Here is a 12,388-nt window from a genome sequence, read left to right as displayed (position 1 = left end):
GGGTGCAAACAGGCGATGAGGTGTAGCTTGTCTCCTCAGCCACGTGGACACGAAGAGATTGAGGATGTCCAGGAGTCGAACACAAATTGTCCCACAAAGGCTCTAGCTGATGGCGGTGTCAGCAACTTGATTGGAGCAAACAGGCCTTGGTTAATGCAAGCCACGCAGGAAATGAAGAAAGCTTGTCACTCGGACCGGCAAGGTCAGAGCGGGTGCTCCTTTTCAGGGGAGCGAGGGCCAGTCTGGAGCAACAAGACCAGTGGTGTTGATAAAGATTTCTTTGCCAAGGTGGCCGCTAGCCACGTGGCAAGTGGCCGGGATGTCGCATTGAGTGGCAAAGTGCAAAAGGGCCCCACGCAGATCGTGGAGATGCTGGGGGGCTGATCTTCGGTGCAGATGCTGCTCGGTTGTGGGCCTTCTCAAACCCCACAGCACAGCATCAAGGGTGCCTCCGGTGCTGCGCAGTCAGCTTCTTGGGGGTCTTTCAAGAGGTCCGGTCTCAAGTCTCTCGGTGCCTCCATGGGTTTCTCCTTTTCAGGGACTGTGGATCGGGTTCTGAGATGTCTGGGAATCTAGGTCTTGTTGGGGTCTGGGCTCGGGCTCCGGCGGGAGGTGGCGGCAAAGCAGACGTCTAATTGCTGGATGGTGCCTGTATTCACAGGGTGGTCACTCCTTGGCCACAAGGGAGATGCTCTTCAGTCTTCTGTGCAGCAGAATGCCAAAGTCCAGTTTTCTTCTTAGTTTCAAGTCGAGTTCAGGATGATCTGAAGTCTTGGGACACAGCTCCTACTCTTATTCCAAATCTGGGGGCCGGATCAACTGCTAGGTCCCTCCTCTGGGTGGGACCAGGAAGGGGGGCGGTTACACCCCCTTTCCTTTGTCCATCTCTGTGCCAGGACTGGGGCTGGAAATGCCCCAGCACCGGTTTGGACTGGATTATGCAGAGGGACACCTTGTGTGCCCCAGGCATGTCTCTTTCTATTCAGCCCTGTCCTGCCCAATACACAAAATCCTGTATCGGGTGGTGCTCGCACCTCCCAAGGCAGGAAACCCTTTGTTCAAGCCTCCCTCGCTGGATGGACTCCCAGCAGCAGGAGGTCAGACTTGTGTCTGTGGTGGCAGCATCCATTGTGTGATGCTGAGGCTCTAGTTTAACTTTAACCGAGGTTCAGGTTATGTACATGTCGTGTCCCTCTAGAAGGGTGGAATGCTACCCCTGTCACCAGAACTGGTGAGGGGGTAGTATCCCAATTCGTATGACACCTTACTCAACATGTTTTGATAAAGCCAAAGTTAGCAAATAACCGCGAGGATTATAATGCACGTAAGAGTATATGGTATGGCAATATCCCGGGACAGCTAGGGAGTTGTTCCCGACAGCTGCAGATGGGCTCAGCTCGTGCCAGAGCACCATCTCACATGAAACCAAGCACTCTGCCTCCAGGATTGTAGAGGCCTTCCATAGGAGTGGCTTATAGGTTAACATGTGTCCAGTTAGGTTAGATATAGGCAAACTATATCTGAACAAGAGGTGATTACACCAACTTACCCCAGCTGATTGATCAGCCAGTTGTGTCAAATATGGAGGCCAGGCCAGGGGTGACACAATAAATGCTGCAGCCCCTGGTAGGCCTTGGATACATCTATGCCCTCGGTACCTTGGGTACACTGTTACAGGGGCCTATAAGGTGAACCAGTTCCAATTTGTAATGCACCTAGAGTGCATTGGCATCAATTTAGAGAGAGAACAGCAGGCTGTGGGTCTGATTAGCAGGCCCACAGCCACATTAAGTCATAAACCAGTGAAGCAAAAAGCAAAAATGTGGGATGACCATAGGATAGCAGACCCTACTCTCCTACACAACACCCCCCCCCAAACGCAGGGACATTAGACTAACCTTGACCAGTTGTGTCTTCATGTTCTAAGTGGAAGTACCTGGAGAGACCATCTGCGTTGCCATGGTCAGTCCCTGGGCGGTGCTCCACTGTAAAGTCCATCCCCTGTAAGGAAATGGACCACCTGAGTAGTTTGGGGTTTTCACCCTTCATCTGATTAAGCCATAAGAGGGGCTTATGGTTGGTCTGAATCTTGAAGTGAGTGCCAACCAAGTATGGTCTCAACTTCTTCAGGGCCCACACCACAGCAAAGGCCTCCCTCCCAATAGCTGACCAACGTTTCTCTCTGGGGGTCAGCCTTCTGCTAATAAAAGCAATGGGCTGGTCTTGACCATCTACATTAAGTTGTGAAAGCACAGCTCCCACTCCCAACTCAGAAGCATCTGTTTGGACAATGAACTCTCTTGAGTAGTCAGGATTCTTCAGGATAGGTGCAGAGCACATGACCTTCTTCAGGTCTTCAAATGCCTTTTGGCAGTTTACTGTCCACTGAAACTTTTTGGGCATCTTCTTGGATGTCAGATCATTAAGAGGAGTCACAATGGACCCATAGTTCTTAACAAACTTCCTGTAGTACCCAGTCAGACCCAAGAAAGCTCTGACCTGAGTCTGGGTGGTTGGAGGGGACCAGTCCTTTATGGTCTGGATCTAACTCTCCAGTGGTTGAACTTGGCCTCCACCTACAAGGTGGCCCAAGTACGCAACCTTACTCTGCCCTATCTGGCACTTGGTGGCCTTGATAGTGAGGCCTGCCTTTTGCAAAGCCTCAAGCACTTCCTTCAGGTGGACCAGGTGATCCTCCCAGGAGGAGCTGAAGACAGTAATATCATACAGATATGCTGCACAAACGTCATCCAACCCAGTAAGGACTTGATTCACCAACCTTTGGAAGGTGGCAGGTGCATTTTTCAAACCAAAGGGCATCGCCACAAATTGGTAATTCCCACCTAGGGTAGAAAATGCAGTTTTGTCTTTAGACTCCTCAGCTAACCTGATTTGCCAATAGCCAGCTGTCAAGTCAAATGTGCTCAAATACTTGGCAGAAGCCAATTTGTCTATGGGCTCATCTGCCCTTGGAATAGGGTATGCATCTGTCCCGGTAACAGCATTGAGTCCTCTGTAATCCACACATAACCTCATCTCTCTCTTGCCATCTTTGGTGTGTGGTTTGGGGACCAGAATCACTGGGCTAGCCCAGGGGCTCTCTGAAGGCTCAATAACACCTAATTCCAGCATCTTTTGCACCTCAGTCTTTATACAGTCCCTGACATGGTCAGGTTGCCTGTAAATCTTACTTTTCACAGGAAGACTGTCACCAGTGTCCACCACATGGGTACACAAGTTAGTCTGACTGGGTGTCAATGAGAACATATGTCTGTATGACTGCAAAACTTGTCTACAGTGATGTTGATGATGTTCAGTGAGGCTGCCATCTAAGGCCACACCATCAACTGAGCCATCCCCAGGGTTCTGAGTCAGCAGGTCTGGGAGAGGGTCACTCTCTTCCTCCTGCCCCTCATCTGTAGCCATGAGCAAGCCCATGTCTGCCCTGTCAACATAAGCCTTCAATCTGTTAACATGGAGCACCCTGTGGGGACTCATGGGAGTTCCTAAGTCCACCAAGTAGGTAACCTCTCCCTTATTTTCCACAATTATATGGGGTTCAGACCATTTGTCTTGGAGTGCTGCTCGGGCCACTGGCTCCAACACCCATACTTACTGTCCAGGCTGATACTCAGTCAAGACAGCCTTTTGGTCATGCCAAGCTTTCTGTAATTCTTGACTAGCCTCAAGGTTTTTGGATGCCTTCTCCATATACTCAGCCTTCGTGGAGCGGAGACCAAGTACATAGTCCACTATGTCTTGCTTGGGCTTTCTGAGAGGTAACTCCCATCCTTCCCTCACCAAACATAGGGGTCCTCTTACAGGGTGCCCAACAACAATTCAAAGGGGCTGAAGCCAACCCCCTTTTGTGGGACCTCTCTGTAAGCAAACAAAAGGCAGGGTAGAAGGATGTCCCATCTCCGACTGAGCTTTTCTGGTAATCCTTTGATCATACCCTTTAGGGTCTTGTTGAACCTTTCAACAAGCCCATTGCATTGTGGATGATAAGGAGTGGTGAACTTGTAGTTGACACCACATTCCTTCCACATAGCTGTTAAGTATCCTGACATGGCGTTGGCACCTCTATCAGATACTACCTCCTTAGAAAACCCCACTCTGGAGAAAACACCAACTAGGGCCCTGGCCACAACAGGAGCTGTAGTGGTCCTAAGGGGAATTGCCTCTGGGTACCTAGTGGCATGGTCCACCACCACCAGTATGAATCTGTGCCCAGATGCTGTAGGGGGATCCATTGGACCTACAATATCAATCCCCACTCTTTCAAAGGGAACCCCCACCACAAGTAGTGGTATCAGGGGGGCCTTTGTTGTGCCACCTGCTTTACCACTGGCTTGGCAGGTTACACAGGAGCGACAAAACTCCTTGGTGTCTTCAGACATGTGAGGCCCCTGAAAGTGAAGAATAAGCCTGTCCCAAGTCTTATTCTGGCCTAGGTATCCTGCTAAGGGAATATCATGCGGTACAAAAGGGGGTGGTGATGGAAGGAGCATCTGAATCAATCAAACACTCACACACAGTCAAAATATCTGGGTTTAATCCATCACCGTTCTTTAGCCCACTCTGCCACCCCAGTTCAGACATGGCTATATGCAAATCAGTCTGACCCTGTGCCTCATGGGAACAGTCCAGCCCAAACTGCCAAGCCATGTCTTCCTTGGACCCGGAAACAAGCTTCCGAGGACTGGTTTCTGGCATTCCAGCCGTCTTCAGCCCAGCTTGCTTGAATCCAGTGGCAAAGTGAGCAAGGGACTCACGTCTGAGCATACCCTGCCACACTTACGGCGGCAAAAAGCGGTACAAAAGGGGGTGGTGATGGACAGAGCATCTGAATCAATCAAACACTCACACCCAGTCAAAATATCTGGGTTTAATCCATCACCGTTCTTTAGCCCACTCTGCCACCCCAATTCAGACATGGCTATATGCAAATCAGTCTGACCATGTGCCTCATGGGAACAGTCCAGCCCGAACTGCCAAGCCATGCCTTCCCTGGACCGGAAACAAGATTCTGAGGACCAGTTTCTGGCATCCCAGCCGTCTTCAGCCCGGCTTGCTTGAATCCAGTGGCAAAGTGAGCAAGGGACTCACGTCTGAACATACTCTGCCACACTTATGGCGGGCAAAAGCAGTACAAAAGGGGGTGGTGATGGACGGAGCATCTGAATCAATCAAACACTCACACCCAGTCAAAAGATCTGGGTTTAATCCATCACCGTTCTTTAGCCCACTCTGCCACCCCAGTTCAGACATGACTATATGCAAATCATTCAGACCCTGTGCCTCATCGGAACAGTCCAGCCCGAACTGACAAGCCATGTCTTTCCTGGACCGGAAACAAGCTTCCGAGGACCAGTTTTTGGCATTCCAGCCGTCTTCAGCCCGGCTTGCTTGAATCCAGTGGCAAAGTGAACAAGGGAGCATACCCTGCCACACTTATGGCGGCCAAAAGCGGTACAAAAGGAGGTGGTGATGGACGGAGCATCTGAATCAATCAAACACTCACACCCAGTCAAAAGATCTGGTTTTAATCCATCACCGTTCTTTAGCCCACTCTGCCACCCCAGTTCAGACAAGGCTATATGCAAATCAGTCTGACCCTGTGCCTCATGGGATCAGTCCAGCCCGAACTGCCAAGCCATGTCTTCCCTGGACCGGAAACAAGCTTCCGAGGACCGGTTTCTGGCATTCCAGCCATCTTCAGCCCGGCTTGCTTGAATCCAGTGGCAAAGTGAGCAAGGGACTCACGTCTGAGCATACCCTGCCACACTTATGGCGGCCAAAAGCGGTACAAAAGGGGGTGGTGAAGGACGGAGCATCTGAATCAATCAAACACTCACACCCAGTCAAAAGATCTGGGTTTAATCCATCACCGTTCTTTAGCCCACTCTGCCACCCCAGTTCAGACATGGCTATATGCAAATCAGTCTGACCCTGTGCCTCATGGGAACAGTCCAGCCCGAACTGCCAAGCCATGTCTTCCCTGGACATGAAACAAGCTTCCGAGGACCGGTTTTTGGCATTCCAGCCGTCTTCAGCCCGGCTTGCTTGAATCCAGTGGCAAAGTGAACAAGGGAGCATACCCTGCCACACTTATGGCGGCCAAAAGCGGTACAAAAGGGGGTGGTGATGGACGGAGCATCTGAATCAATCAAACACTCACACCCAGTCAAAAGATCTGGTTTTAATCCATCACCGTTCTTTAGCCCACTCTGCCACCCCAGTTCAGATATGGCTATATGCAAATCAGTCTGACCCTGTGCCTCATGGGAACAGTCCAGCCCAAACTTCCAAGCCATGTCTTCCCTGAACCCGGAAACAAGCTTCCGAGGACTGGTTTCTGGCATTCCAGCCGTCTTCATCCCAGCTTGCTTGAATCCAGTGGCAAAGTGAGCAAGAGACTCACGTCTGAGCATACCCTGCCACACTTACGGCGGCAAAAAGTGGTACAAAAGGGAGTGGTGATGGACAGAGCATCTGAATCAATCAAACACTCACACCCAGTCAAAAGATCTGGGTTTAATCCATCACCGTTCTTTAGCCCACTCTGCCACCCCATTTCAGACATGGCTATATGCAAATCAGTCTGACCCTGTGCCTCATGGGAACAGTCCAGCCCGAACTGCCAAGCCATGTCTTCCCTGGACCGGAAAAAGATTCCGAGGACCAGTTTCTGGCATTCCAGTCGTCTTCAGCCTGGCTTGCTTGAATCCAGTGGCAACGTGAGCAAGGGACTCACGTCTGAACATACACATACTCTGCCACACTTATGGCGGCCAAAAGCAGTACAAAAGGGGGTGGTGATGGACGGAGCATCTGAATCAATCAAACACTCACACCCAGTCAAAAGATCTGGGTTTAATCCATCACCGTTCTTTAGCCCACTCTGCCACCTCAGTTCAGACATGGCTATTTGCAAATCAGTCTGACCCTGTGCCTCATAGGAACAGTCCAGCCCGAACTGCCAAGCCATGTCTTCCCTGGACCGGAAACAAGCTTCCGAGGACCGGTTTTTGGCATTCCAGCTGTCTTCAGCCCGGCTTGCTTGAATCCAGTGGCAAAGTGAACAAGGGAGCATACCCTGCCACACTTATGACGGCCAAAAGCGGTACAAAAGGGGGTGGTGATGGATGGAGCATCTGAATCAATCAAACACTCACACCCAGTCAAAAGATCTGGTTTTAATCCATCACCGTTCTTTAGCCCACTCTGCCACCCCAGGTTCAGACAAGGCTATATGCAAATCAGTCTGACCCTGTGCCTCAAGGGATCAGTCCAGCCGAACTGCCAAGCCATGTCTTCCCTGGACCGGAAACAAGCTTCCGAGGATCGGTTTCTGGCATTCCAGCCATCTTCAGCCCGGCTTGCTTGAATCCAGTGGCAAAGTGAGCAAGGGACTCACGTCTGAGCATACCCTGCCACACTTATGGCGGCCAAAAGCGGTACAAAAGGGGGTGGTGAAGGACAGAGCATCTGAATCAATCAAACACACCCAGTCAAAAGATCTGGGTTTAATCCATCACCGTTCTTTATCCCACTCTGCCAACCCAGTTCAGACATGGCTACATGCAAATCAGTCTGACCCTGTGCCTCATGGGAACAGTCCAGCCCGAACTGCCAAGCCATGTCTTCCCTGGACCGGAAACAAGCTTCCGAGGACCGGTTTCTGGCATTCCAGCCGTCTTCAGCCCGGCTTGCATGAATCCAGTGGCAAAGTGAACAAGGGAGCATACCCTGCCACACTTATGGCGGCCAAAAGCGGTACAAAAGGGGGTGGTGAAGGATGGAGCATCTGAATCAATCAAGCACTCACACCCAGTCAAAAGATCTGGGTTTAATCCATCACCGTTCTTTAGCCCACTCTGCCACCCCAGTTCAGACATGGCTATATGCAAATCAGTCTGACCCTGTGCCTCATGGGAACAGTCCAGCCCGAACTGCCAAGCCATGTCTTCCCTGGACCGGAAACAAGCTTCCGAGGACCGGTTTCTGGCATTCCAGCCGTCTTCAGCCCGGCTTGCTTGAATCCAGTGGCAAAGTGAGCAAGGGACTCACGTCTGAGCATACCCTGCCACACTTATGGCGGCCAAAAGCAGTACAAAAGGGGGTGGTGATGGACGGAGCATCTGAATCAATCAAACACTCACACCCAGTCAAAAGATCTGGGTTTAATCCATCACTGCTCTTTAGCCCACTCTGCCACCCCAGTTTAGACATGGCTATATGCAAATCAGTCTGACCCTGTGCCTCATGGGAACAGTCCAGCCTAAACTGCCAAGCCATGTCTTCCCTGGACCGGATACTAGCTTCCGAGGACCAGTTTCTGGCATTCCAGCCATCTTCAGCCCGGCTTGCTTGAATCCAGTGGCAAAGTGAGCAAGGGACTCACGTCTGAGCATACTCTGCCACACTTATGGCGGCCAAAAGCGGTACAAAAGGGGGTGGTGATGGACGGAGCATCTGAATCAATCAAACACTCACACCCAGTCAAAAGATCTGGGTTTAATCCATCACCGTTCTTTAGCCCACTCTGCCACCCCAGTTCAGATATGGCTATATGCAAATCAGTCTGACCATGTGCCTCATGGGAACAGTCCAGCCCGAACTGCCAAGCCATGTCTTCCCTGGACCGAAAACAAGCTTCCGAGGACCGGTTTCTGGCATTCCAGCCGTCTTCAGCCCGGCTTGCTTGAATCCTGTGGCAAAGTAAGCAAGGGACTCACGTCTGAGCATACCCTGCCACACTTATGGCGGCCAAAAGCAGTACAAAAGGGGGTGGTGATGGACGGAGCATCTGAATCAATCAAACACTCACACCCAGTCAAAAGATCTGGGTTTAATCCATCACTGCTCTTTAGCCCACTCTGCCACCCCAGTTTAGACATGGCTATATGCAAATCAGTCTGACCCTGTGCCTCATGGGAACAGTCCAGCCGGAACTGCCAAGCCATGTCTTCCCTGGACCGGAAACAAGCTTCAGAGGACCGGTTTCTGGCATTCCAGCCGTCTTCAGCCCGGCTTGCTTGAATCCAGTGGCAAAGTGAGCAAGGGACTCACGTCTGAGCATACCCTCCCACACTTATGGCGGCCAAAAGCGGTACAAAAGGGGGTGGTGATGGACGGAGCATCTGAATCAATCAATTGACTTACATATAGCCATTGTCTGAACTAGGGTGGTGTGGAGTGCAAAAAATGATGGATTTAGGCCCAGATCTTTGTACTGGGGTGAATGTAAGACATTGTTCTGCATTCTGTCCATCAACTGTGTTTTTTGCAATTTTCACCCCGAGTGGGCTGGGTATGCTCAGACGTGAGTCCCAGGCTCTCCAGATCTCTGGAGTCAGTCAAGCTATCCAGGCTGAAGAAGGCTGATAGCCAGAAACCGGTCCTTGGATGCTTGATTCCGGTCTAGGAAAGACATGGCTTGGTAGTTCGGGCTGGACTGTTCCCATGAGGCACAGGGTCAAGGCTGATTTGCATATTGCCATTGTCTGACCTAGGGTGGTGTGGAGTGCAAACAAACGATGGATTTAGGCCCAGATCTTTGTACTGGGGTGAATGTAAGACATTGTTCTGCATTCTGTCCATCAACTGTGTTTTTTGAAATTTTCCCCCCGAGTGGGCTGGGTATGCTCAGACGTGAGTCCCAGGCTCTCCATATCACTGGAGTCAAGCTATCCAGGTTGAAGAAGGCTGATAGCCAGAAACCGGTCCTTGGATGCTTGATTCCGGTCTAGGAAAGACATGGCTTGGTAGTTCGGGCTGAACTGTTCCCATGAGGCACAGGGTCAAGGCTGATTTGCATATAGCCATTGTCTGACCTAGGGTGGTGTAGAGTGCAAAAAAACGATGCATTTAGGCCCAGATCTTTGTACTGGGGTGAATGTAAGACATTGTTCTGCATTCTGTCCATCAACTGTGTTTTTTGCAAGGGAATATCATGGGCCAAGGTAAGAAGGAAGCCCCTAAATTGCAGAGGTATAACCAACCTCCTGGTTGCACCAGGCTTGGGGTCTCTACCCTCTGAATAAAGGAGCCCATCATCCCAATAAACTCCATGGGTACCTTGAGCATTCCCAGCAGCCTCAGCAGCAGCCTGCTGTCTGAGGGGTTCAAGAGAAGGACAGGTTAACTGAGCCTGCCCCAAGTCTGTCCTAGAAGGTCCCCCTGTCCCCAGAAACTCAACCTGATCAGGTTAAAGTTCTTCAAGGACAGTTCCTACAGGGGTCTCAAGATCATCTTCCTGTGAAGGCTGATCCTCACTTGTAGGCAGTTGGGAAGGTACAGCCTATACCCTCCTGTTCTTCTTCTTGGAAGGTGCTTGGTCCATTGTTCCAGGATCCAAGACCTGAGGTTCAGAGAGGCACTTTTTGGCCTGCGACCTGGTCACAGCAAGGACATGTGATGATATCCCTTACATCTCTGCATGAGTCCTGTACTCAACTGCTGGCCTTAGAGAGCTCTCCAGGTCATTGCCCAACAAACATTCAACTGGGAGATCAGCACTAACCACAACTCTTTTTAGGCCAGTTACCCCTCTCCAGGAGAAATGTACAATTGCCACACTATGTGTGGTAGTGACATTGCTGGCATTGGTCACCAGGTAATTGTCACCTGGTATGTATTGTCCAGGGTCCACAAAGCTAGGTGTCACCATAGTGACACTGGCACATGTGTCCCTGTATGCTTGAGCCACTTTTTCATTAATCAAAGGTGTCTGTCTGTACTTGTCCAGGTTACTGGGACTTATAGTAGGGGCCAAATCTATGTCCCCATCACAAATCAGAACAGCCTGTGTAGGGGTTCAGATTAGGCCAGAATCTCCCTCAGTTCCCAAGGTGATACCCACTACCCCCTTAGTTTGTGGACCAACACTGCTGACTGTACTAGTGGGTGCAGGTGCCTTAGAGGCTGCAGTGCTGGGGGCTCCACCCTTTATACACTCACTTGTCCAGTGAAAGGTGTTTTTACATGTACTACACCAGGGTTTTCTTTGACCTTCTTTCTTCTTCTTCTTAGAAGTTTCGGACCCACCCTCAGTATTAGTTTGGGGCCCTGTTGAAGACTTCTGGTCTTTAGCTTTCTGCTCCCCACCCTTCTGGTCTGTTTTCTTTTGGTCACCACCCTGGTTCTGGTTCTGGTTCTTTTGCTTAACTCTAGTTCTAACCCATTTGTCTGCCCTCTTTCCCAATTCTTGGGGAGAGGTCAGATCTGAGTCAAACAAATGTTGATGCAACTGCTGGTTCTGACAATTATTTAAAATGTGTTCTCTCATAAGCAAATTGTACAATCCTTCATAGTCTGTAACCTTACTTCCCAGCAACCATCCCTCCAGAGCCTTAGTGGCACTTTCAACAAATTCAGACCAGTCCTGAGTCTGTGTCTTCTGGGTCTCTCTGAACATTAACCTGTACTGTTCAGTGGTTAAGCCTAACCCATCAATCAGATCACTCTTCAGGACCAGGTAGTTTCTAGAATCCCCATCACTAACTGTGAGGAGTCTGTCTCGGCCTCTACCTTCAAAGGAGAGCCACAAGATTGCTGCCCACTGCTCCTGAGGGTTCTGCTGTACTCTGCAGGCTCTCTCAAGTCACAGTAATCTATTTGTGGATATCATCCCCAGCTTTGTAGGGGGCACAATCTTACTCAGGTTTCTATTATCAAAAGACCTGTCTTTATCCTTAGGGATAATGCTGCACCAGTGGATCCTAATCCACTCTCTCTAGGCTGTCTTGCTCTAGCAAGTTTCTCTTGGGCCAGGGCAACGTCTAGTTCACGCTTCTGGATCCTAAGCTCAGCCTCTCTCATGTTGGCCTCATTTTCCCTTCTCTGAGGGCTAGTCATCCCCTTCTGGAGTGACAATAAGAACCTCTAGAAGCTTGGGAAGTATTGGATTCACCTGAGTGATTCCTCCTCCTTATGGGCTCCTGGTTAAGTCCACTTGGGGGTCTGGGTAAGGTCACCCTTAGCTCAGTCCCAAATACACTTAAGTTAGCCTGGCTAGGCCTGCTGGCTGGCACCTGACTAAGTCTGCCATCATCAGAATCACTGCTCTCCCCTTCTGTCTCCTCTTCTTCCTCCTCCTCCTCCTCAGGCTGAGTATCTCCAGTGACTTGGTCATCCTCATCTATCTGGACTACAGGGACAGGGGTGTCAGTATTGTCATCTTCAGTGGGAGAGCCTCCTTCAACATTCCCTGTGGGGTCTGCTTTAGAGGTCTTTAGAGCTTCAGACTGGTCTAAAAGCTCTCTGAGGTGGTCTGCTGTAGGGGTTGTACCCGTTTTGATACTTCTTAAAGTACACAGCTGCCTCAGTTCTTTAAAGTTGAACATAGCAAATTTGGATGGTGCCTTTGGAGGGTCACTCTCAA

This window comes from Lissotriton vulgaris, chromosome 7 (assembly GCF_964263255.1).
Source record: "Lissotriton vulgaris chromosome 7, aLisVul1.2, whole genome shotgun sequence".
NCBI classification, from domain to species: Eukaryota; Metazoa; Chordata; class Amphibia; order Caudata; family Salamandridae; genus Lissotriton; species Lissotriton vulgaris.
The sequence above is the reverse complement of the archived record's forward strand: the minus strand, read 5'-3'. Positions refer to the sequence as shown.